We start from the raw sequence: 27,525 nt of genomic DNA on the forward strand, positions 1-27,525 counted from the left end.
TTCATTTTCTTAACAGTGTTTTCAAAGAGCAAAAAATTTAAATTTTTGATTAAAAAAATCCATTTATTATATTTTCTCTTACAGTTCATACTATTTGAGCCCTTATTAATCATTTCTTACTCCCAAGATAGTAAAGATTTTTCTCCTATGTTTTTTTCTTACAAAATTTATAGTGTTATGTTTCCATTTAAGTCTATGATTTGAGTTAATTTTTCTTCATGATGTCAAGTAGGACCTAATAATTTCTCCATACAGATGGCCAGTTGTATCAACATTATTTATTGAAAAGATTCTCCATTCTCTCACTGAATTACCTTGGTATCCTTGATAAAAATTAGCTAATTATTTATGCATGGGTTTATTTTAAGATTCAATTCAGTTTCATTGATACAAATGCCTGTCATTTCACCATTAACAAGTGGTCTTGAATACAGTAACTTTATCTAAAGTATTGAAATCATTTTGGGTAAGCTGTCCTACCTTGTTTATCATTTAAAAAATTGCTTTGCCTACTGTTGGTTTATTTGCATTTCCATAAAAATTTTAGAGTCAGTTTGTTATTTTCTACCAAAGTAGTTGGAGTTTTGATTGACATCGTGTTGGGTATATTGATCAATTTGTATAGAAGTAACATCTGAATAATCTTGAATGTTCTAATCCATGAACATGGTATATCTCAGTATTAATTTAGTTGATCTTTATATTCCCTCATCATTGTTTTCTAATTTTCAGGGTAGAAGTTGTGGATGTCTTTTGTTATATTTAAGTACTATTTGGGGGTGGTGCAATTATAAATGGAATTAAAAATTTTTCCCAATTGCTTGCTGCTAGTATAAAAAATACAACTGATTTTTTAAATCTTAACTCTGTATCCTGTAACATTATTAAATTCCCTCTTTGTTCCAGCCATTTTATAGACTCCTTAGACACTCTAGGAAAGAATCACATCACCTGAAAAGAGGGACAGGTTTACTTGTTCCATTAAGAAATTCATGTGCATTATTGCTATCATCATCATTATTATTATTATTTTGCCTTACTGCAATGCTTACAGAACTTGGTACAATGTTAAATACAAGCAGCGAAAGTGGATATTCTTCCCATGTTTCTAAAACTTGGGGTAGAATATTCAGTCTTTCATCACTAAATATGATGTTAATTGAGTTTTTTCAGTAGAAACTCGTTATCAGATTAAGAAGTTCCCTATTATTCCCAGTTTGCTGAGTTTTTATCAGGAATGTATGTTGAATTTTGTCAATGCTTTTTCTTCACATTTTGGAACAAACGGGTTTTTTTATCCTCTATTTTGTTAACACAGTAAATTAACATTAATAATGTTTTGAATGTTGACCCAGTCTTGCATTCCTGGACTAAAACCTCTTTTTTCATGGTATATTGTCCTTTTTTTATATTGTTTAATTTAATATGCTAATATTTTACAAAGCGTTTTTGTATTTAAGTTCATGAGGGATTTGTGTAATTGTCTTTTTTAAATGTCACTGCAAGGTTTTTGTATAAAGGCTATGCTCACCTCATAAACAGTGCTGGGCAGTGTCCTCTATTTTCTGAAGAGATTGTGAACATTTGACATTAAATTTCTCAGATTTCCATTTTTCTTGTGTAAATATTTGTAAGCTCTTTTCTAAAGTAATTCATCCATCTTACCTAAGTTGCTGAATTTGATGACATTAAGTTGAAAATATTCTCTCACTATCCTATTTTTTTCTTTTTAAGTGTTTTATGTTATATTGGAGTATAGTTGATTAACAATCTTGTGTTAGTTTCAGGTGTACAGCAAAGTGATTCAGTTATACATATACATGAATCTATTCTTTTCCATATTCTTTTCCCATTTAGGTTGTTATATAATATTGAGTAGAGTTCCCTGTGTTATACAGTAGGTCCTTGTTGGTTATCCATTTTAAATATAGCAGTGTATACATGTCAATCCTAAACTCCCTAACTATGCCTCCCCCCTCCCCTTCCCTCTGGTAACAAGTTCATTCTCTAAGTCTGTGAGTCTGTTTCTGTTTTGTAAATAAGTTCATTTGCATCATTTTTTTTAGGTTCCACATATAAGTGATATCACACGATACTTCTCTTTCTCTAACTTCACTCAGTATGACAATTTCTAGGTCAATCCATGTTACTGCAAATGGCATTATTTCATTCTTTTTAATGGCTGAGTGATATTCCAGTGTGGAGTCCTAACCACTGGACTGCCAGGGAATTCCCTGTAGTCTCTTAATATGGAATCTTAGTTCATTGATTTTAGAACTTTCTTATTTTAAGGAATTAAATCTATGTTGTGTTTGAAGCACTGATTCACCTGCTTCCCCCAAATTTTTATATGTTGTGTTTTCACTGTCTTTCACTTCAAACTATTTTCTAATTTTCCTTCTAATTTCTTTTTTGCTCTATGATTTATTTAGAAGTACGTTGTTGGGCATTCCCTGGTAGTCCAGTGGTTACGACTCTGCAGTTCCACTGCAAGGGGCACAGGTTCAATCTCTGGTCAGGGAACTTTATATCCCACATAGCTGCGCTGCCAAAAAAAAAAAAGAAAAGGAAAAAAGTATGTTGTTAAATTTCCAAGTATGTTGTTAAATTTCAAAATACTTTGTATTTTCCTATCTTATTGTTATTGACTTATTTTAATTGTGTTGGGTTAAGAGAATATATTCTATATAATTTCATTCCTTTCAAATTTGTTGATCTGTTTTTTTTAATCATATGATCTATATGTGGGAATGTACCATGTGCACATGAAAAGAATATGTGTTCAGCAGTTTTTTTTTGGTGTAGCATTCTAAATGCTTATATGTAGCATATAAGTTGATAAGTGTTATATCCTCTTCTTGTATTAATCCTTTTATCATTATATAGTGTCTTTCTTAATAGTCTTTACTTTAAAGTCTATTTTGTCTTATATGAGTATTGCAACTCCTGCTTTCTTGTCATTTCTGTTTGCCTGAAATATCTTTTTCCATACCTTTAGTTTCAAACTATGTGTGTCCTTTGCTCTAAGGTGGGTCTCTTGTAGGCAGCATATTGTAGGCTCTTGTTTTTTTATCCAGTCTGCCACTCTATGTCTTCTGATTGGAGCATTCAGTCCATTGACATTTAAGGTAATTATTGATACATATGTATTTACTGCCATTTCAAATCTTGTTTTCCAGTTGATTCTTTGTTTAGTCTTTGTTCCCTTCTTTTTCTTTTTGTTTTTCTTTTTATGGTTTGATGATTTCCTTTTATTTTATGCTTGTTTCTCTTCTTTTTGGTTTTTGTGAATATACTGTATATTTTTGATTTGTGGTTGCCCTGTTTTCCAAGTATGTTAACCCCTTCCTATATCTGCTTGCTTTAGACTGATAATCATGTACATTTAGACACATTCTAAAAAAGAAAAAAAAAAGAATATGCATTTTCTTACTCTCCTTCCCCACATTTTATGAGTTTGATGTCCCTGTTTACATCTTCATGTTTATCCTTTTGCTGTTCCTTTTCTTTATCATTGCTTTCACAGTTTTTTTCTTTTTGATCTGTAGCCTGGTTAATTTAAGTGATTTACTTTCCAATTGTGATTTCCTCCTTCCTATATCTTTTTGCTTCTTTTCTATTTAGAGATGACCTTTCAATATTACTTTAAGGATAGGTTTAGTATTGCTGTATTCTTTTAGTTTTGGCTTGTCTGAGAAATTCTTTATTTCTCCTCATATTCTAAACGATAATCTTGCTGGGTAGAGTATTCTAGGTTGCAGATTTTTTTCTTTCAAGACTTTGAATATATTTTGCCCCTCCCTTCTGGCCTGCAGTGTTTCTGTAGAGAAAACAGCTGATAGCCTTATGGGGGTTCTCTTGTAATTAACTCTGTTTTTTTCTTGCTGCCTTTAGAATTCTCTCTTTATCTTTAACTTTGCCATTTTTATTATACTATGTCTTGGTGTAGGTCTGTTAGGGTTCATCTTGTTTGGGACCCTCTGTGCTTCCTGTATCTGGATATCTGTTTCCTTCTTTAGGTTTAGGAAGTTTTCAGCCATAATTTCTTCATATACATTTTCAATCCCCTTTTCTCTTCTCTTTCTGGAATCCCTGTTATGCATAGATTGGCCTGCTTTATATATTCCATATGTCTCTTATATTGCTTTCATTTTTTTTATATTTGGCTTTCCGTCAAATGGAAATTTTCTGTCTGGAAATTGGGTAATTTCCATTATTCTATCTTCCACGTCACTTATTCTTTCTTCTGCTTTATTCATTCTGCTATTCATTGCCTTGAGCTCAGCTTTCGTCTTGGCAAATGAATTTTCTAATTGTTCTTGGCTCCTCCTTATAGTTTCTAGTCCCTCTTTACAGTAATCTGCATTTCTGTTGATAGCCTCTCTTAATTCCTTCAGTATTTTCATTACCTCCTTTTTGAACTCAGTGTCTGTTAAACTGAAGAGATCTGTTTCATTGTTTATTCCTTCAGGGGAATTTTCTTGGTCTTTTAACTGAGAGTGGCTCCTCTGCTTCTTCATTTTGCTTATATTTCTCTTACTCTGTGAGTTTAGGAGAAACAAATGTCTACTGTAGTGTTGGAGGGCTATTTATATGCGGGAGTATGTCTGCCCAGCTTATGTGGGTTTAATATTTTTTTGGTGAGAGTGCTGTTTTTGGTTTGGATGCTTTCCATCTCTTTCCTCAGCCTGTGCTGGCCACTATCCCCTTGATAAGGGGTGTGCAGATGCATGGGCCACACACACGTTCCCAGGAAGGTGGGGGCAGCAGTTGGCTCCTAGTCGTGGGTCCCTTGGCAAAGGCAGCTGGCTGCACATACTCCCAGGAAGGTGGGGGCAGTGGTTGGTGCCAGGTCACAGCACTCTTAGAAGCAGCATGGATCACATGCACCCCAGGGGAGGCAGGGGCAGTGGTTGGTGCAGGGTTGTGGGACACTTGGTGTTGGTGGGCTGCACAAGCTCCTGGGAAGGTGGAGGCAGTGACCTGCACCTGTTCACAGGAACCTCCACAGAGGCTGCAGCCCGCACTGCCTCTGGAGTCTGAGATGGCAGCAGTGGCTCACGCCTGCCTCCATAGCTCATGTAGACAGTGCCCTGCCACCTGAGAACACATGGAGAAAGAAACTCTTATGGCGAGCCCACCCTTCTCCTTCTGGGAAGGAGATCTTCTTCCCAGATTCCCTCAGATGGGGCGCACCACACCCTAGCCCCCTCAGGCTGTCTTCACACAGCCAATCCCAGTCCTCTTCCCAGTGCCTGACCTCCGAAGCCCGAACCTCAATACCCAGCCTCCACCAGCCCCAAAGGACAAGCATCTCAGCCTGGGAAATGCCAGTTGGCGCCGCTAATCTGTGCAGGTCTCTCTCAGCTTTGCCCTCCACAAACCTGTTGCTGTGCTCTCCTCCAAGGCTCCAAAGCTCCCCCTCTGTCCTGGCTGATCTCCCGGCCAGTGAGGAGATTTCCCCGTGTGTGGAAACTTTCCTCTTTCACAGCTCCCTTCCAGGGGCACAGATTCCGTCCCAATTCCTTTTTCGCTCTTTTCTTTCTTTTTTCTTTTGTCCTACCTGGTTACATGGAGATTTTCTTGCCCTTTTGGAGGTCTGAGGTCTTCTGCCAGCATTCAGTAGCTGTGCTGTGAGAGTCATTCCACATGTAGATGTATTTTTGATGTATCTTGTGGGAAAAAGGTGAGCTCCACATCCTATTCCTCTGCCATCTTGATCCATTTCCCCTGAAATGTCCTTTTAACATTATGAAATATCCCTCTTTATTTCTAATAAGACACTCTATCTTGAAAGCTATTTTATCTGATATTAATATAGTTATTCCTTGCTTTTAATGCTTATTGTTTGCCTGGTATAGTTTTGTCCATTCATTTACTTTCATCATACCTGTGTGGTTTTATACCTAAAAGATAATTCTTGTAAGCTGTATACAGTTTGGTCTTCCTTTTTTATCCACTCTGACAACATCTGCTTTTTAATTGCAGTGTTTAGACCTTTAATATTTAAAATAATTACTGTTATCATCAGATTTCATTCAATATTTTATTATTTTTTTATCTCTCTGCTGTTATTGCTATTTCTTCTTTCTTATCTTTTAAAAATATAACAAATAATTTTTAATCTTACCTTTTAATACTTCTATCAACTTTTAAGACATATCTCTGTATTTTTTTAGTGTTTTATTTAAGAAACACAATACATCAGAATTCAACCTGAATACTGTACATCTTCATGCAAAATAAGCATAAGTCCCTTTAACCACCTCCCCCCAACCACACTCTGAAATGGTTTTATATATTTCCTAGCAGCTTATTGATTTGTTTTATTATACACTTATGGATTACATCTGCATACATTGAAAACCCCAAAGAACAATGTTATAATTTTCCTTTAAACATCCACAGGTCTTTTTAAAAGAACTTAAGAGGATAAAAATAGTCTTTTATTTTAATCCAGATATTTACCATTTCTGATGCTCTTCATTTGCTCCTGAAGATCCAACTTTTCTGTTAATATTCTTTTTTCCTTTGAAGAACTTCCACTACCATTTCTTGTAGTACAGGTCTGCTGGAGACAAATTTCTCTTAGTTTTCCATTTATAAAATTGTGTTAACTTTGCCATCATTTCTGAAGGATATTTTCAATGGACACAGAATTTGGGGTTGACTGATTTATTGTTTCAGTTTTAAAGTCTCCTGGCCACTATGATTTCTTTTGTTGTTTTTGTTTTCGTTTATGGCCACTGATTTCTGATGAAAAATCTGTTGGCATTTGAATCACTCTTCTTTTGTATGTAAAGCATCACTCTCCTCTGTCTGCTTTCAAGATTTTCTCTTTATCTTAGGGTTTCATTTTGTAATGTGTCTAGGCATAGTTTTCTTAGAATAGCCCTCATGGATCTAAACTGCACTGCAACACACATCATCCCTTGATTTCCTGCTATATCCAATATATCTGTCCTCTAAACCTAGTCCTTCCTACTATCTTTACTCATTATCTGTCCATGTTGGAATGACCAGATCTGCTCACTTACAAGTTGATGTTTTATAATTCAACTGAGTCATCAGAGTTCCTGGAAAATACTTTAATTCTCCCAAAGGGCCATTCCAAATAAAAAAAATACATGAAGGAGAGATATGCACTAAGATAGAAAATACTTAGTAGCTACATAAGACATCAAAAACTAACCCCTTCTAGAAGATGCTACATTAAATCCTTTTTAAAATGAGTAATATAATATCTTTTAAATAAGTTCAGAGATAAAAGTTCCAATTTTAAAAAGAAGAGAACAAATCAGATAGGATAGTTAGAATTTATGGGGTGATTTCACCAATCAGACAAAAGAAAAAATTGTCCAGTCTTCCTGAAGTCATCAGAGGCCTGCTCAACAGGTGAACATGAATGTTTTCTGCTCAGAGATACTCAGGATATTGGTCAAACTAATAGAAACAAAGGATTCACATATTCTTAGTAAAGAATATGTTTATATCACTAAGATCAAAGACTGGATATGCTTATGCTAATTGCCTTTCACCATGTATTTTCTTCACTAACAGCCACTTCTCATGGATATAGTTTGTAATTATATCAATAAATTCTTTTATAAAACAACAAATCCCAATTGCATGCAATATTGTTCAACTCCTCTTAGAATGGTTCACTTGGGAGATATACAAGTATATAATCATGCTGTCAGACCTCAGAGTGACCTGAAGATTCTTCACATCACACTCATCCCACAAACCCTTTGCCTTTTGCCTTTTTAAAAAATATATCATTGGGCTTCCCTGGTGGCGCAGTGGTTGAGAGTCCGCCTGCCGATGCAGGGGACACGGGTTCGTGCCCCTATCCCGGAGGATCCCACATGCCACGGAGCGGCTGGGCCCGCGAGCCATGGCCGCGGAGCCTGTGTGTCCGGAGCCTGTGCTCCGCAATGGGAGAGGCCACAGCAGTGAGAGGCCCGCGTAAGCAAAAAAAAAAAAAAAATATATATATATATATATATATATATATATATATCATTATCATGTTATAGTGAAATTACTATTTAATTTTCCATAAATAAACATTCTAAACTTTTGTATATGATATAAGAATAGTTTTCTGGTTGACAGGAAAATAGTAATAGTAATTTTGCTCAAAAATATGAGTGCTCATAATCAAACAATGGGATTTATGGTACACACTTCAAAAATGTTGAAGATCAAAGGGTATAACAACTGTGAATATACTTAGGATTATAATTTAGTTAATTTATATTATTCTACCAGTTTAATATACAAATTGTAACCTTCTAATTGCTAGTTCCAAAGACTCACACTGTACATAAAGAATCTTCAACAGCTGTCAAAATTGTCTACTTTTTCTTTCCTATAAATGTGTCAATTGGGAAAGATAAACACAAAAAGAACTATATGGCTTTCATTAAAATAGGAAAAATAGAAATTAGACAACACTTCATCCTGTACAGCATCCTGGGTCCCTAGAATCCTCGTGGAAATACACAGTTGCCAGTGATACTAACCAAACAGAATGAAGGTTTTTTGCAGGGATATGCAGCACCTACTTTATACTCCCGATAGAAGGGGCGTGTTATAGCTTCCTGACTTCTCCCACTGCTTGAGATTCTGGAAAGTGTTTGCCAGCTAACCTGATATATGTATACAATGTACGCCTAGCATGGGGGAATTTACTGAGAGGTAGGTGAGTTATAGGTCAAATCCCAAGCTTCCCTGAGCATTTGTCCAGAACTAGGCCCCAGACTTCCTTGAAGGCTCCCTCAACATATGTACAACCACACTTGTATTGGGGAGGTTCTTATACTGAACATGGTCTAAGGACCACAGTTACAAATCCATTTCTCCACAGTCTACTCCTTGATCCTTGATGAGTTATTTAGCCAGTAACCATGAGGTATATATTTTTGTGTATCTTGTAACTGAGGATCATAGATCCCCAGACATATATAGGTATGATTTTATGGAACACAATCTGTTCTTTTTGAGCATATCATGGACTTAGGGCTTTTTACAGATTCAACTAGTTCTAGTTATTATAATCATGGTCTTCCTTTTCAATTTTAAATTATCAAAATTCAGCCAATAAAAGGTCTTTGAAACTGGCATCTTTGTCAGTACTTCTAAACATCTTGGAAAGTATTCTTGCTATCTCACAACAATAATATATTCCAGACCAGTCTTATTTATTCTGGCTGCAAACATGAATGCAGTGTTCTCCAAACAATTCTGGCTCATTTTACTTGACAATAGTATCTGCAGAAGGCCAACAAACAAGATATTTAAACTCAGAGAGCCTTAGTTTCCTCTTTACAGTGAGTATTTTAGAACACACTGAGCATTCTGATGTTTTCTAAATACCATTACCCATCATACAGAACCAGGGCTCCTTGGAGAAATGGCTCATTTTAAGTCTGGGTGAAGAAATGAACAAGACAGGCATAGAGTATCTTGTAACAGAAAGAAAATAAGTACTTTAAAAAATGAGCCACCTTGGGCTTCCCTGGTGGCGCAGTGGTTGAGAATCTGCCTGCCAATGCAGGGGGCACGGGTTCGAGCCCTGGTCTGGGAAGATCCCACATGCCGCGGAGCAACAGGGCCCGTGAGCCACAACTACTGAGCTTGCGCATCTGGAGCCTGTGCTCCACAACAAGAGAGGCCGTCACAGTGAGAGGCCCGTGCACCGCGATGAAGAGTGGCCCCCACTGGCTGCAACTAGAGAAAGCCCACACACAGAAACGAAGACCGAACACAGCCAAAAATAAATAAATAAATAAAATTTAAAAAAAAGAGCTACCTAGAAAAAATTTAACAAAAGAAGTGCAAGACTTGTACACTTGAAACTATAAAACATTGCTGAAAGAAATTAAGAAGATCTGAACAAATGGAAAGATAGCCTATGTTCACAAACTGAAATGCTTAGCATTATTAAAATGGCAATATTCCCCAAACTGATGAAGTGATTCAGCACAATCCCCATCCAAATCCTAGCTGCTTTTTTTTCCTCCCAGAAATCAACAGGCTGATCCTAATATTCATATGGAAATACAAGGGACCCACGAAAACCAAAACAATCTTGTAAAGAAAGAACAAGGGTGAAAGACTCACACTTCTCAATTTTGAAACTTATTACAAATCAAGAGTAATCAAGAAAGTATGGTATTGGCCTAAGGACAGACTTATACATCAATGAAAAGGAACTGAGAGTCCAAAATTAAACCCTTATATCTATGGTAAATTGATTTTTTACAAGAGTACCAAGAGAATTAAGTGAGGAAAGAAGAACATTTTTAACAAATGGTGTTAAGGAAACTGGATACCCACATGCAAAAGACTTAGTTGGACCTCTACCTCACACTATAAACAAAAATTAAACATGGTCTCAAAATGGATCAAACTCAAACTGGATCACAGACCTAAATATAATAGTTAAAACTATAAAACTCCTAGAAGAAAACATAGGAGTATATCTTCATTATATTGGGTTAGTCAACAATTTCTTAGATACAACACCAAAAAGGCAAAAGCAACTAAAAAAATGAATTGGACTTTATTAAAATAAAAATCTTTTGTGTTTCAAAGAACACAAGAAAGTGAAAAAGACAACTCACAAAATGGGATAAAACATTTGCAAATTATATATCTAAAAAGGGACTTTTATCCAGAGTATATAAAAAACTTACCATTCCAAAAAATAAAAATAAAAAATGGGCAAAGAATCTAAATAGACATTTCTCCAAATAAGAAATGCAAACGGCCAATAAACACATGAAAAGATGCTCAATATCGTAAGTTATTAGGGAAATGCAAATAAAAACCAATAAGATACCACGTCACACTCACTAGGATAGCAAATGAAAATGATAAACAATAACAAGTATCAGTGAAGATGCAGAGAAATTGGAACCCTCATATCAACACATTGCTGGTGGGAAGGTAAAATGGTGCAGCTGCTTTCAAAACAGTTTGGCAGTTCATCAAAATACTAAACATAGAACTACCACGTGATCCAGAAATTCCACTCTCCATACCCAGGAGAATTAAAAACACATACTCAGGGACTTCCCTGGTGGCGCAGTGGTTAAGAATCCGCCTGCCAACGCAGGGGACACCGGTTCGATCCCTGGTCCGGGAAGATCCCACATGCCCTGGAGTAACTAAGCCTGTGCGCCACAACTACTGAGCTTGTTCTCTAGAGCCTGCGAGCCACAACTACTGAAGCCCACGTGCCTACAGCTCATGCTCTGCATTGAGAAGCCACCACAATGAGAAGCCCGCGCACTGCAACGAAGAGTAGCCCCAGCTTGCCGCAACTAGAGAAAGCCCGCACGCAGCAACAAAGACCCAACACAGCCAATAAACAAAAAAATAAATAAATAAATGTTCTTTAAAAAAAAAAAACACATGCTCAAACAAAATCTTGTGCATGAATATTCACAGAGACACTCTTGGTAACAGGCAAGAAGTGAAACAACCTATGTCCATCAACTGATGAACTGATTAACAAAATGGGGTATATCTGTACACTGGGATATTAATTGGTAATAAAAAAGAATGGCTGGCATACCAGTACATGCTTCAACAAGGATAAACCTTGAAATCATTATGTTGAGTGAAAGAAACCAGTAAAAAAAAAAAAAAATCCACATTTTTGTGATTGCATTTTTTTTTTTTCGCGGTACGTGGGCCTCTCACTGCCTTCCCGTTGCGGAGCACAGGCTCCGGACGCGCAGCCTCAGTGGCCATGGCTCACGGGCCCAGCTGCTCCACAGCATGTGGGATCCTCCCGGACCGGGGCACAAACCCACGTCCCCTGCATCGGCAGGCAGACTCCCAACCACTGTGCCACCAGGGAAGCCCGTGATTACATTTATACGCAGTGTCTAGAACAGGCAAATTCATAGAGACAAAATAAATTAGTGGTTGCCTAGGACTGGGATGGTAGGGGTGGGGAGAAGAGCAGGAATTGAGAATGACTGCTAATGTCATTTTGGAGTTTGAAAATATTCTAAAATTAGACAGTAGTGATGGTTGTGCAACTCTGTGCCTATATCAAAAACCACTAAGTTGTACAAGTTAAGTGGGTCGATTTTATGGTATGTGAAATATATTTCAATAAAGCTATGAAAAAATGCATAATCTGAATTTAATGAGAAAACAATAAGGCAAACCCAATTTTTTTTTTTTTTTTTTCTTTTTGCGGTATGTGGGCCTCTCACTGTTCTGGCCTCTCCCGTTGCAGAGCACAGGCTCCGGACGCGCAGGCCCAGCGGCCATGGCTCACGGGCCCAGCCGCTCCGCGGCATATGGGATCCTCCCAGACCGGGGCACGAACCCGTATCCCCTGCATCGGCAGGCGGACTCTCAACCACTGCGCCACCAGGGAGGCCCGGCAAACCCAATTTTAAAGAAATTCTATAAACTATTGGACTACACTTCAAAAATGTCACTTTCATAAAAGACAAAAGCTAAGGAAGTATTCCAGATTAGACTAACAAGACATGACAATTAATGACAATACATGAGAAAAATAATTGTTATAAAGAACAGCTGAGATAAAAGTGACAAATTCTGAAAGAGGACTGCATATTATTAGATACTAGTAGTCTATCAATTGTGAATTTCCTGATTTTTATAATTATACTATAGTAATGTAACAGAATATCCTTGTTTTTATCAGATACATGTTAAAGTAAAGGTATGGGGTCATGATGACTGCATGTATTATTATTATTATTAATTTATTTATTTTTGTTTATTTATTATTTTTGGCTGTGTTGGGTCTTCATTTCTGTGCGAGGGCTTTCTCTAGTTGCAGCGAGCTGGGGCCACCCTTCATCGTGGCGCGGTGCGTGGGCCTCTCACTGTAGCGGCCTCTCTTGTTGCGGAGCACAGGCTCCAGACGCACAGGCTCAGTAGTTGTGGCTCACGGGCCCAGTTGCCCCGTGGCATGTGGGATCTTCCCAGACCAGGGCTCGAACCTGTGTCCCCTTCATTGGCAGGCAGATTCTCAACCACTGCGCCACCAGGGAAGCCCCTGCATGTATTATTAAACAGATGATAATAATAATAGTAATAATGTATCTGTTATAGAAAGAGAGAGAAAGCAAATGTGGAAAATGTTAATAGTTACGAATTGAGGTGAAAAGTATAAAAGAAAATTCTTCTATAAGTTTGAAAGTTGGGCTTTTTATTTTTCAAAAAACTTATTTTTGAAAAATAAATTTTTCTATAATCAATTTTATCAAGTTTATTTTATTATCATAAACTACTGATTTAAAACCTTTTAATAGTCAGTTTTATCAATAGTTTATTATCACGGTTAGGAAAGATTTATCTACTCCTAGGTAATAAAGAAATTAATTCATGTTTTCTTCTAGTAACTATATGGTTTCACTTGGTACATTTCCATTTTTCACAGTTCAATTTGGAATTTATTCTGGTGGATGGTTGAGAAACACTTCACTTACAGCTGTTCCTTTATGTGTATATCTAGTTTATCCCAACAATACTTGTTTAAAAGTCCTTCTTTTCCCCACTGATTTTAAATGCTATTTTAACAAATTGGGTCTAATTACAGATTTTTATTGCATTAGAGAGCTGAAACCATTGTTTCAATTATAGTAGCTGTACTGTATGTTCTATTTTCTTAAAAAAACATTTTTTGGTTGAAATATAGTTGATTTACAATGATGTATTAGTTTCAGGTTACAGCAAAGTGATTCAGTTATACATATATATATATATATATATATTTGTTTTTTAGATTCTTTTCCACTCTAGGTTATTACAAGACACTGAGTATAGTTCCCTGTGCTATACAGTAGGTCCTTGTTGGTTATCTATTTTACATATAGTAGTGTGTATATTTTAATCCCAGTCTCCTAATTTACCCCTCCCCCTCTTACCCTTTGGTAACCATAAGTTTGTTTTGTATGTCTCTGAGTCACTTCTGTTTTGTAAATAAGTTCATTTGTATCATTTTTTAAAATATCATTTTTATAATACTTTCATGGTTATTCTTGCTTTTTTGTGTTTTTCCTAATAAACTTTATAAACTAAAGAAACAAAAAAGAGGATATTTGTACTGAGGTTTATATTTCAATTCATAAATTAAGAAGAACTGAGCTTTTAATGATGTTAATAAGCTTATATCCAAAAACATAATATGCCTTTCTTTGGTTCATGGCTCCTTTTGGCTCCGTGTTTTTAAAATTTTATTTATTTATTTATTTATTATGGTTTTAGGCATTTTGTATTGAGTTTATGTCTAGATATTTTTTTCTTGCATTATTTTTGTTTTGCTACTAAAACTTTAGTCTCCTCTTCCATTACATCTTCTAACTGCTTATTTTTGAGTCTATGAAGGTGTTAATTTTTTTAAAATTTATTTATTTTTGGCTGTGTTGGGTCTTCATTGCTGCTCATGGGCTTTCTCTAGTTGTGGCGAGCAGGGGCTACTCTTCATTGCGGTGCGTGGGCCTCTCATTGTGGTGGCTTCTCTTGCGGTAGAGCACGGGCTCTAGGCGCGCAGGCTTCAGTAGTTCTGGCACACGGGCTCAGTAGCTGTGGCTTGCGGGCTCTAGAGCGCAGGCTCAGTAGTTGTGGCACACGGGCTTAGTTGCTCTGTGGCATGTGTGATCTTCCCGGACCAGGGCTCAAACCCGTGTCCCCTGCATTGGCAGGCAGATTCTTAACCACTGCACCATCAGGGAAGTCCCAAAGGTGTTCATTTTTTAATGTTGATTTTATAACCTGATATTTATATTCTCTCATTCTTTCACTAGGTTTTCCACTAATTCTTTTGGGGGTTTTTGGATATAGAATTATTCCCTCTGCAAACAGAAACAGTTTCGCTTCCTTTCCAATTTTTTATGCCTGTAAATTCTTTGTCTTTCTAAAACTTCCACGGCAATATTAGGCATCCTTATCTTTTCCTGAGTTGGTGGCAATGCTTCTATTGTTTCCCAAATAACAAAGGTATTTAACACAGGGAGTTAGATGAATACAAAATTGCAAGAAGGGCTGGAGGAAGAGGTTCTAAAAAGCCTTTAAAAATGACTCCCCCCCCCAAAAAAAAATGACTCCCAGAACAACCCTTCTGAACATCTCCTTGAACCTGCTGGCTAGCAGCAACAGCCAAGAGGAGCAGAAGCCTTTACTTCACTTCTTCCTTCTACATTTTCAGGAATGCATTTTATTAGAGGGATCTAATGTGTATTCAGAATCCTAGCAGCAAGGGAGTCAGGAAATGCAATATTCAGCTTCCCAGTCTCTTCAGTATAACAAGGCACCAACAGAATGTAATTTAATGGATGTTGAATGAGCCAAACAACTCTAAAATTCCTCTGTTTCCTCAATAAGAGATAGAAAAAATTGTATGCATTAGTGAACTATTCTCCATTTCTACTCAAGTCAGGATATGAAAGATAAGTTCAGGGTAAAGAATGTGATAGCAACATAAGTGAAACATAACAAAGAAAAAACCTTTCCAGTTATAGAATTATGAAACTTAAGAAAGCCCATCAGGGGCCTCCCTGGTGGCGCAGTGGTTGAGAGTCCGCCTGCCGATGCAGGGGATACGGGTTCGTGCCCCGGTCTGGGAGGATCCCATATGCCGCGGAGCGGCTGGGCCCATGAGCCATGGCCGCTGGGCCTGCGCGTCCGGAGCCTGTGCTCCGCAACGGGAGAGGCCACAACAGTGAGAGGCCCGCATACCGCAAAAAAAAAAAAAAAAAAAAAAAAAAAAAAGAAAGCCCATCAAAGAGACAGTAAAAAACAGATCAAGTAACTATTTTTCTGGGACAATTAAGGTACACTTTTATCTAAAATAATGTACAGAAAAATAATTCTCCATATTTCCCCAACTGATTTAATTATTATCCATCTATTTTTATATTTCCCAGCATATCAACTTATTAGAGAATATAACAAAATATTAGCTTGTCTAAGTGAAAGACTTCAATTATCTCTTGCTTACCAGTGTTGTTCAATATATCTAGTTATGATATGAATCAAATATTAATTTTAGCACAGAAAGTTCTATAAGGATTCTGTTCACTTGTTGATCTACTTACTGTGTATCTTCCCATTTAGCAACACCAAAATCTGAATGAAGCCTTTAATTAAATTATGAATCATGTCTAAATTTCCTCTTCAGAAAATTCTAGGCATGAATAGTTAGTTGTTGACACCAATCTTTATAAGTCTCTATTGACTCTTGTTCAGAAAAACTCCAGTGGCTATGTCTGGCTTACAGTGCAAGTCCTATCTTTAAAATAGTTTCATCTGAGAGGCAGTTTCTTAAAATCAGTAAAAATATTTTTATACCATTTATTTGCTGCTTCCATTAGTAGTTTTAAACTAATGTGTCTTGAGTACAACCTAAAACAGTTAAACAAATGGAAACACCTTTAAAATGAAATATGTTTTTAAAATCCTTTTTCCTTCTCATTTGTATTCCTCTATTTCTTATGTTATACTATTTTATTATATTTGTCACCTTGAAATGAATAAAATACGGACCTTAATTATGTATGTATGTATATATAGGTTAACTGATTTTTGTTTTAAGATAAAGTACATCATAGTACAAAGGAAATGTAAGCTCTCTTCAACCTGAAAATATTTAGGAAACCCTAAGAATGAATAAGATGTTTAGTAACCTTACAGATACTAGGGGCTTGTTTCTTTGTGATGCTTCATAGCTATTTGTGTGTTTTTATGTATGTACACAGTACTGCTCAGTGTTTTATTTTTTCTAAACGACAACAGTAGGCTTTACCACATTAGATGTTTTTCATCCAAGTAGAAAAATTAAAAATATGCAATCATATTAAAATTGAGTCATTCAAGGCAAATTCAGAGATGGAAAGTAGATTAGAGGTTACCAGTAGCTGAGTAAGAGTGGGGAGTTATTGCTTAATAGTTACAGAGTTTCTGTTTGTGGTGATGAAAGAGCTTTGGAAACAGCGGATGGTTGCACAACAGTGTGAATGTCATTACTACCACCGAATTTTACACTTAAAGATGGTGAAAATGGTAAAATTTATGCTATGTCTTTGTTACCACAATTTTTTAAAATGGTTAGCATGGTAAATTTTATGTTATAAGTATTTTAATCACAGTAAAAAAGTAGACAGTCACTTACAAGAAGGGTTACTCCCTTAAAAATTGTTACATTTACTTATCTAAGATGTAAATATTAAATATATCATAGGGACTTCCCTGGTGGCGCAGTGGTTAAGAATTCGCCTGCCAATGCAGGGGACAGGAGTTTAAGCCCTGGTCCAGGAAGATCCCACATGCTGCGGAGCAACTAAGCCCGTGTGCCACAACTACTGAACCTGCACTCTAGAGCCCGCAAGCCACAACTACTGAGCTTGTGTGCCACAACTACTGAAGCCCGCGCACCTAGAGCCTGTGCTCTGCAACAAGAGAAGCCACCGCAATGAGAAGCCAGTGCACCGCAACAAAGAGCAGCCCCCGCTGGCCGCAACTAGAGAAAGCCTACGCAGCAATGAAGACCCAACGCAGCCAAAAATAAATAAATAAAAAGAAAAAAAATCCCACCAGGCTTTAACAAATAAATAAATAAATAAATATATCATAGTCTTAGACCTCCATTTTGGGGCTAGATTTTACCTGAGAATTTCAGATATGTAATAATCTATAATTCATCCCAATTATGCCGTAAGTTGGCATAGTTTTCCCTGTTGGATAAGCCATTTAAATTATAATAAATGTGCTAAAACCTTTTGTATTTTAGCTGAGCCCAAATATTGAGGATGAAATACTGAACAACTAAAAACCTAAGACAGACTCCTAAAAGGAAACAAGTGTCAGCCCTTATTGGATAGAAGTCCTATACTGTGTTGAAAGGTAATCTTCAACAGTGATATGATGTATAGATACCAAAGCTCATATAATTATCAATAACCATGTGCATTTGCTTGAAAAGTAAAAAAATATATAGTATGAGCTAAGAAAATTCTCAAGAAATAAGGCAATTTCAACTTCCCTCATTTGAGAGATAAGAAAGAAAAAAAAAAAGTTCCCTTTCCCTAATTTTTTCCTAAGTACTCTTTAAAAGACTATTTGCACAGTCTTTTAATATAGCACAATGGTATTTTGTTTAAAAGCAATTCTTTAAAGATATTCTTAAAGTTTTGCGTAGCTATGTTTTTGCTAATTATATATAGAAAGCTAAAAATTACTAAGTCATGAAACTAACATAATTTTAGATGTACCTTTAAAGAGACAAATGATCACTCTTTTTTTAAGTATTGAAAAGAGGATGGAAAAACCCAGAAGAAGAAATTACAATGTATCTTAATTGTTACATTTTATTTCTGATTTTGTACCTATCATTAAATATGTAGCAGGACAAAATAAAGTCATAAAACCATGAATATTACATATTGTGACCATGGAGAGTCATTCAAAGAAATTATGGTTTTACAATATGCTACTTGAGCACAGACTTCACTCTTAATTCAGAAGGTTAATTTCTCCCAAATCCATATCACCGACATTTAGAAAGATAAAAACAAGTACTTGTGTGGATTTGTTCTTTGTTTTCTGCACTCTTCAGGGACTTATGCTTAAGACTGTATGGAGTTACTTCTGAGCACAAGACAAACAACAAACACTGTATTGTTTACATCCCCATCTAGTGGTCTTAAATTTCTATTCTGCTTAGTATTTAAAAATTGAATACTTAAAAACTGAAAACTCAGAAGAGTTATCTGGAAAAAATTAAAACAAAACAAAAATTTACAGCTAGGAGAGAGATTATTAGATTATATAGTCTCATGCTATTTCAACTAGAGGATGTAATGGGATGTCAGGAACTATGTGAAGCCATCAGAAAAAAAAACAAAAACCATGAAGCATGTCCTAGAGCCTCTATTTTACTTAATGCTATATATTAAGGCAAACGCATATTCTGGAGTAAAATGCTTACTAGGAGTATTTCAGTTTAAAAAGCACAGGATCCAAACTTCTTATTCTATAGAAAAAGAACCTGATGACCCGAGCAATTAAATGACTTGCTCACATTTATTCAACCAGACAGTGATAGAGTGATATCAATAATATAGATGTTTTATACCCTTTCCATTACAAAATACAAGTACATACAAGATACAAATCAAGTTCATAAGGCACTAAATAATAACCCCAAGTGCCAAGTAGGTATACACTGGTGGGTTCTTTGGGGTTTTTTTGTATATAGAATTTCTTAGATCTTTTTATCCTCAGAATTTTCCATTCACTTCATACCATAGCACACTTACAAACTGAAGTTAACTCAAACTACTATTCTACATTCTTTTCTAAAACTTGCCTAAAATTATATTAAATTGATTTTCCTTGGAAGTAGATAGTTCTATGAATTTTAACACATGTACAGATTCATGTCACTACCACCACAATCAGGATACAGAGCACTTCTATTACCCTCCACCCCCCCAAATCTCTTGTACTATACATTTGAAGTCACACATTCCCACAATCCCTAGCTCCTGGCAACCACTGATCTGTTTTTCTATCAATATAGGTTTGTCTTTTCAAGAGTAGTTTATAAAGGGAATCATATAGAATGTAACTCTCAAGAATGGCTTCGTCATTTCAGCAATGTTGGCTTTGGGATGCATTCAAGTTGTTTCATGTATCTACAGTATATTCCTTTTTATTGTTGAAGAGTATTCTATGGTATACTATATAATATATGGGATGGTGTATAACATAGTACAGCGTAAAGAGAAATACCATAGTTTGTTTACACATTCAGCCATTGAAGAACTTCTGGGTTGTTTCTAGTTTGGGGTGATTATGAATAAAGAGTCTATAAACATTTGTGTCTAGGCTCTTTTCTAATTCTTAAATGTAGGGGATTTACTATTAGAAGCATTTCATAAGTCATACTTATACAGAAAATGTGACACAAAATATAACTTTCATAAGGGTAAGAATTTAAATAAATACTTTCAATGTCTAAATTACTTCACCACTATTCAGGAATTAGCATTGAGAGGACAATTATTTCTACTTATACATGGGAAACATGAAATAGAAACATTGAATAATCAAACTTCCAGGCATACATCATAATTTACTTAAACACATAGGAAGGGAATGGCAAATAATGGGTCCACTATTTCCTCTTCCTCTGCTCATGGCGTATGTCAATAGTCAATCAAGGCACACTTTGCTGTAGAGCCTTGATGTAGCCTCAGAATGCTCAATACACAGCTCTAGGTTGCTACTACTACATAATCAGAGTTGGGACTCCAGTTGCAACAAATTTTCCATTTCTGGTTTTAGGGGAAATTATTCTCAACAAAGTGCAGTCTGTATACAATATTTTAGGGAAAAAAATAATATTCTGGGGCTTCCCTGGTGGCGCAGTGGTTGAGAGTCCGCCTGCCAATGCAGGGGACGCGGGTTCGTGCCCCGGTCTGGGAAGATCCCACGTGCCGCGGAGCAGCTGGGCCCGTGAGCCATGGCCGCTGAGCCTGCGCGTCCGGAACCTGTGCTCCGCAACGGGAGTGGCCACAGCAGTGAGAGGCCCGCATACCGAAAAAAAATAATAATAATAATAATATTCTGTAGCACTCTTAATCCTAGGCCTATTACCTTCCAAATGTGTAATTTTTCATAAGACAGAGCAAGAGAAACACTGACAGGGTAGTTCTGGACAGCCATTAGTACCAGAACAAAATCCAAAGTATACAAGGGAAAGGAGCCTAATCTTGTAAAAAGAAAAAAGAGGAGGAGAAGGAAGAAGAAAAGGAATAAGAGGAAGAAGAAGGGGGCATGGGAAGAGAAAAAGAAGGAGGAGGAGAATAAGGAAGAAAAAGAGGAGGAGAAGGTTATAGTTCGTTGAGAAATTGTTAAAATCTTATTTGTCACCCATTGTATTAAGCTAATTCTTCCAGTTCTGTGTGTGGCACTTATTTGATAATAAGTCTGTTTTTATGCCTTCATACTACCTATTTGGTAAACATCAGTGTTAGATTATAATAGTGCACTCCCCCCTTATATTTCAAACATAAAAATGGAAGATAAAATTTTAAGGAGAGGTTGTAGGTAAAAATAGCAACATAGGAGAACCCAGCTAACCCCCCGAGAAAGACCAAGGATTGAACAGCAGCTATAAACGAGCAGAATTAGCTCTGGGAGACCTCTAAAGTCACTTAGGAAGTTTTAGAAACACAGTGCAACAGAACAAACTGAAAATAATCACACAAGAAGAGAGGGAGACAGCTTCATTTTGGCTGCATCGTCCCATCCCCCAAGCTAGTATTGTTCAGCACCAAGAAGGAACTTTCCAGATAGAAAGACTTCTTCTTGCCAGGAAAGGAAGAGCAGGGTGAACAGCTTCTCCAGCCTCTTGGGGCACTCCATGACGGTACTGCTTTGGTTTCACCCGGCCCAGACCAGCTAAGTTGAGACGTATAGAGACAGCTGGGTACAAGGAAGAAAAGCAGAGGCTATTACTAACAGACATGCAGCAGGAGTGATCTAGATTCACAGAGCTTAGCAGATTTCACTACTGATAAAGCCAATAGCCAGCATAGCCTCTGAAGACCCCCGGCAGATTTCACCAGATTTCGCCTCACAGGAAATAGAATTTTGTTAAAAACAGCTCACTGCAGCTGCACAAATGTTAAGTAACTAGCCACCTGAGTCCTTCCCTGTCCCTGCCAGAGTCTGGTAGTCACACTAGCAGCCAGCTGGGGCTTCTACAGCTGCACAAGTGCAAGACATCAGCCTAAACCTCCACTGCTGTGCTCAGGGCTAGACCCTCCACCTGTGCGCTTGCACACCACTGGCTTGACACCCACTATCAGCCCCCACTACAGTGCACATGCCCAGGGTGAGCGTGTACACCCACAGGCGAGCATGCAGCAAGCCAAGGCCCCGCAGCTGCTGTGGGACCAGGTCAGGCCCTGCCTCCTGTCTCTAGCTCGCACCACAGTGCTCACCTGTAGCTAGCGCTTCCAGCTGTGCACCTGCATGCCCCCAGTCTGACTCCCATCACTGGCCTCCACTGCAGTGTGCACACCTGGTGTAAGAGTGGGCAGCCACAGGAGAGCATGCCAACAGTCAGGGCCTCCACAGTTTCCGTAAGCCCATAATCAGCCCTGGCCCCTACCATTACATGTGTGTCTGCAACTGGCTCCTGCCACTACATAGGCACTAGCAGCTGACCCCCACAGCCAAGTGTAAGCACACCACTGACTCCAGCTCCCACTGCTGCTTGTCCTGGTCCCTAGTTGCTGGACCTGGAAGAGCCCAGGTCCAGCAACTAGGGACTGAATTCCAGCAGCCTGAGTCAAAAAGACATCATGACCTTTGTACCTGGTACGGCCACATGCCCCTGCACTTGACACCCCACACCATTAGAACCAAGGTCACAACTTCATCTAGTGTGTCCCCCACCAGGTGAAAGAGTTACTTTACTGAAGTTAGTCCCTAAAGTCTGAAAGAGGTGACTCCTTCTTCAAACACTCAGATACCTATGCAAGGCTACAGTGATCACGAAGAATCAGGGGAATATGTATCTGCCTAAGGAATACAGTAAATCTTCAGTAAGTGGCCCCAAGGAAATGGAGACCCAGGAATTGCCCAACAAATAATTCAAAATAATTTTTCTACAGATTGCTTAGAGAGCTACAAGAGAACACAGGAAAACAATTTCATGATATCAGGAAGACAAGAGAAGAATAAAACAGACCTTAAACAAGGAGATAGAAAACGTAAAAAGAAGCAGCAAAAATTTTGGAGCTGAGGAATACAGTGACTGAACTGAAGACTTTAGTAGAGAGCTTCAATAGTAGACTTGAATAAGCAGAAGAGAGATCTAGAAGACAGATCAACTGAAATTATCCAATCATAGGGGCAAAAAGAAAAACAAATGAAAAGGAATGAAGAAAAAAACCTATGGTATTTATGGGACACCATCAAGTGAAATAATACATGCATCACTGGAGTCCTAGAAGGGGAAGAGAGGGAGAAAGGGGTAGAAAGCTTATTTTAAAAAGTAGTGGATGAAAATGTCCTAAATCTGGGGAAATATTTGGACATCCAAGTTCATAGATCACCTCAAAATTTCAATACAAAACAACCTTCTCCAAGACATCATAATAAAACTGTTTAAAACCAAAGACAAAAAAAGAATTCTAAAACAAGTAAGAGAAAAAAATTGCCCTCATACAAGGGAACCCCCATAAAGCTATCAATAGATTTCTCAGCAGAGACCTTGCAGGCCAGAAGAGGATGGGATAATATATTCTTCGAAGTGCTAAAAGAAAGAAACTGACAACCAAGAAACTTTACCCAGTAAACCCGTCCTTTAGAATTGAAGGTAGAAATAAAAACTTTCCCTAGTAAACAAAAGCTGAAGGAATTTATCACCAGTAACCTGCCTTAAAAGAAATACTGAAAGGAGCTCTTTGACCTGAAAAAAAGGATGCAAATTAGTAATATGAAAACATAGGAACATATATAACACACTGGTAAAGGTAAGCATATAGCTAGATTCAGAATACCCTAATAATAATGTATTACAGTGATGCGTTAACTACTTAACTCTAGATAAAGGTTAAAGGACAAAAGTATTAAAAACAACTATAGCTTCAACAATTTGTTAAGGAATATACAATATAAAAAGATGTAAATGGTGACATCAAAAACATAAAAGGAAGGGAGTAAAAGGACAGAGTTTTTGTATGTGTTCAATTGTTACCATTATAAAATAGACTGTTGTATATATATAAGATACTTTATGTAAGCCTCATGGTAACCATGAAACAAAAACCTACAGTTAATACAGAAAAAGATAAAGAAAAGAGAATTAAAGCATACCACTACAGGAAGTCATTAATCCATGAAGGTAGGCAGCAAAAAAGAAAAAAAAAGTAATAATGGCACTATAAAACAGCCAGAAAACAATAAGATAGCATTAGTAAGTCCTCACCTATCAATAATTACTCTAAAAGTAAATAGACTGAATTCTCTAATCAAAAGGCATTGAGTGGCTGGATGGATTAAAAAAAAAGACCCAACTGTATGCGGCCCATAAGAGACTCACTTCATCTTTAAAGACACACATAGGCCCAAAGCAAAGGAATGGCAAAAGATATCCCATGCAAGTAGAAACCAAAAGAGAAGAGAGGTAGCCATACTTATTTCAGACAAAATAGACTGTACGTCAAAAATGGTAACAAGAGACAAAGATGGTCATTATATAATGATGAGGGGGTTAATTCATCAAGACAATATAACAATCATAAATATATATGCACTTAACATCAGAACACCTAAATATATCAAGCAAATACTAACAGATCTGAAGAGATAAATAGACAATTCAAGAATAGCATGGAACTTCAATACCCCATTTTCAACAATAGATAAATCATCCAGACAGAAAATCAACAAGGAAATATTGGACTTGAACCATATTTTAGACCAAATGGAGCTAACAGACATATACAGAAAATTCCATCCAATAGCAGCAGAATACACATTCTTTTCAAGTACACAAGGAACGTTTCCCAGCATATATCACAAGATAGGTCAAAAAACAAGTCTTAGCTAATTTTAAAAGTTTGAAATCATACCTAGCATGTCTGGTACTTTCAGTTACAAGCATCTTTGCTGTAGATGCCAAGAACATTTCTGCCATATAACTAACTGGCCATAAGGCAATTTTGCCATAAAAAATGAAATGAAAAATAAAAGAGGGGCATTAAAAAGGACATAAAGAAACATGATAAATTAACAACAAAATTAAAGACTCTCCTGTGAAATACAAAGTATTTGAATGCGTTTAAAATGTGTGTAGATTCATGGCAATGCTGTGCAAATAACAGATTTTATTTTGTGTTTTGCACCTAAGCATTTGTTTTCCAAGTCTTTTGTTCATAGTATTTTATACTTTTTTTTTGCTTGTTGATTCATCTCCTCCTTTGGCATTGCATTTTTTTCTTTATTGCCAAAATTTATTCCTTCGTTGAGGTGGTATCAGTTTCCAAATACTAGGACGCATATTTGTAAAAGAGATTTGTATTGCATTGTGAAAGCCTTCTACACTGTTAGCTGTTCTTGGTATATTGTCATATGTCCCTTGATAGACATTTCGAAGTTCTACATGAAATGTGGGTTCAACAATGTGCCTTCAAGGCTCTTGCCCTTATTCTCCTGCAATAGGGTATGTTCAAAATAAGAAACCAACACTTGTGGCAAATCATTATCAGCTCGATAAAGCCATCAATAATGTTGCTAACCAGAAGAAATGCCAAAGCATTTCAACGAGTTGAAACCAAACTGTCAACCCCAAAACCGTCAATCAGTTATTTTAACTTTCACGGGAAAATTGACTTATGGTCAATTAGTTATGTTGTAGAAATGCTTGTGGCAAAGATGTCTGTGGCAAAGATGCTTATGGTGAAAGTACCTAGAACCCATACCAAGTTTCTTTTCTGACCACGGTGGTATGAAACGAGAAATCAATAATGTGAGGAAAGCTGTAAAATTCACAAATTGCAGATATTAAACAATATGTTCCTAAATAACCAATGAGTCAAAGAATAAATCAAAAGGGAAATCAAGAAATACAGACATACCTCAGAATTACCTTATCGAATAAGGTAATTACCATTAATACAGTACTATCCGATCCACAGACCTTCACATTTCACCAATTGTTCCACTAAAGTCCTTTATAACAAAAATAGAATAAAATAATAAAATAAATTATTGTTTCTGTCTTGGCCCATGGTCTATTCCAGGGTAAGAATTGTAGTTAATTGTCATATCTCTTTAGTATTTTTTGATCTGGAACAAGTCCCTCATTCTTCGTCTTTCTTTCTTTTTTTTTTTTTTTGTGGTACGCGGGCCTCTCACTGCTGTGGCCTCCCCCGTTGCGGAGCACAGGCTCCGGACGCGCAGGCTCAGCGGCCATCGCTCATGGGCCCAGCCGCACCGCGGCATGTGGGATCTTCCCGGACCGGGGCACGAACCCATGTCCCCTGCATCGGCAGGCGGACTCTCAACCACTGCGTTACCAGGGAAGCCCTCTTCGTCTTTCTTGACCTTGACATTTTTGAAGAATATAAGCCATTTATTTTGCAAAATGCCCCTGAATTTGGGTTTGACTAATGTTTCTTGTTTAAATTCAGGTTATACATTTTTGCAGGAATGCCACATAAGTGATGTTATGCTCTTTTCAGTGCATCCTATCAGGATGCATGATGTCTATTTGTCCCATTACTAATAACATTAATTTTGACAATGGTAAAGGTGATGCCTCCACTGTAAAGTTGCTGTTTTTTTTCCATTAATGATTAGTAAGTACCTTGTGGTGAGGTTATTTTGACACTGCAAAAATATCCTCCTTGTCATCACCTCTTCATGAATTAGTTGTACGATCCATTGATGATTCTTGCCTGAAACAATTCCTGGCTATTTTTATGTATTTGTATTTCCGTATGAATTCTATATCAACTTGTCTATCTCTCTTTAAAAAAAGGAGTAGGTATTTTTATTGAAATTATGTTAAAATTATAAAGTAGGGAGAATTGTCTTTTCATTGGTCCAATTCAATTTTTGTGTCTTTCAGAAGTGTTTTAAAGTTTTTCTAAAATAGTTTTTGTACATGTGTTACAGTTATTCCCAAATATTTTATCTTTTTTGTTGTTATTTAACTGGGATTTTCCCAACCACTATATCCTCTAACTGGTAAGTATTTGTATATGTAAAGAATGTTGAGTTCTGAATGCTAATATACCTTCTAGTTACTGAATTATTTTATTGTTTGAGATAGTTTTATTATTTGATTCTCTAGGGCAGGAGTCCACAAACTTTTTCTGTACAATGTCAGATAAAGTATTTTCAACTTTATGGGCCAAACCCTTTCACAACTATCCAACTCTGCCAGTGTAGGGCAAAAGTAGCTACAGGCAATACACAAACAAAATGATGTGACCAGATGTGGCTCTCAGGCTACTTTGCTGATCTTTGCTCTAGGGTTTCTACATATACTTTCCTATCATAGTCAAATAGAGTTAGTTTTATTTCTTAATTTCCAATTGTTATACCTCTTCTGATTGCTCTTATTTAATTGCATTGTCTAATATCTCCAGTAAAATGTTGGACTGTAGTGGAGTTACTAGATATCCTTGCCTTGTTCTTGATGGCAGTAGTAAAACCCCACACATATGAAAGCATATATCACAGAGTAATGTGTGATACATGGGTCTGAGGTGAATGCAAACTTGCTACAGCAGGAGGACAGATGCAGAGGACTTTGAAAAGTGATTTCCTCAACCTAAATGTCCATCAACAGATGAATGGATAAAGAAGATGTGGTAAGTATACACAACGGAATATTACTCAGCCGTAAAAAAGAATGAAATAATGCCATTTGCAGCAACATGGATGGACCTAGAAATTATCATACTAAGTGAAGTAAATTAGGAAGAGAAAAACAAATAC

The 27,525-nt window shown here is 36.9% G+C and overlaps 1 protein-coding gene across 15 annotated transcripts in view; it reads right to left on the reverse strand.

Annotated features, from left to right (window-relative positions):
* BAZ2B (bromodomain adjacent to zinc finger domain 2B) overlaps positions 1-27,525 on the reverse strand; it is a 375,982-nt gene that overhangs the window by 308,764 nt on the left and 39,693 nt on the right. For 13 of the 15 annotated variants that reach the window (XM_060105770.1, XM_060105769.1, XM_060105771.1 and 10 more), the window contains exon 2: positions 6,469-6,571. The gene's annotated coding sequence lies outside the window, so the exon portion shown is untranslated. The remainder of the gene's footprint in view (positions 1-6,468; positions 6,572-27,525) is intronic. The other 2 variants (XM_060105754.1, XM_060105753.1) reach the window with 1 other exon arrangement.

This window comes from Mesoplodon densirostris, chromosome 8, assembly GCF_025265405.1.
Source record: "Mesoplodon densirostris isolate mMesDen1 chromosome 8, mMesDen1 primary haplotype, whole genome shotgun sequence".
Taxonomy (NCBI): domain Eukaryota; kingdom Metazoa; phylum Chordata; class Mammalia; order Artiodactyla; family Ziphiidae; genus Mesoplodon; species Mesoplodon densirostris.